We start from the raw sequence: 423 nt of genomic DNA, 5'->3' as shown, positions 1-423 counted from the left end.
CACCCGAAGCCCAAAGTGTAATTTGCTTGTCTAGTTGCGGTCCCTATTGGAGCGCGCACACATTTCAGCCTGGGGAACAGCGTCTCTTGCGTGGATTATTGTGCTTTTAACATTTTATCAAACATTTCCCGCAATTTAGCAACCGTAAAGACGGCATTTTACAACAATCACCGATTGTGCTGATTCTGACGTTAAGTATGGGTTTTAGGTAGAGCCCGACCGATATATTGTTTTGCCGATATTATCGGCCGATATGAGCCTGTCGCCGATATATCAGTATCGGCGAATATGCCGCCGATATGAACTTTTTTTTTACAGAACATATAACTCAGATAAAATGCTTGAAATGGTGTAATTACTTAGTTTGTCCAGCAGAGCGCGCTCTATTGTTTGCTACTGGCGACCTGGATGAAACGCTTTAAA

The sequence above is a fragment of the Sinocyclocheilus anshuiensis genome, unplaced genomic scaffold (assembly GCF_001515605.1).
Source record: "Sinocyclocheilus anshuiensis isolate Anshui unplaced genomic scaffold, SAMN03320099.WGS_v1.1 scaffold1272, whole genome shotgun sequence".
In the NCBI taxonomy this organism is placed as follows: domain Eukaryota; kingdom Metazoa; phylum Chordata; class Actinopteri; order Cypriniformes; family Cyprinidae; genus Sinocyclocheilus; species Sinocyclocheilus anshuiensis.
Note: the sequence above shows the minus strand (reverse complement) of the source record.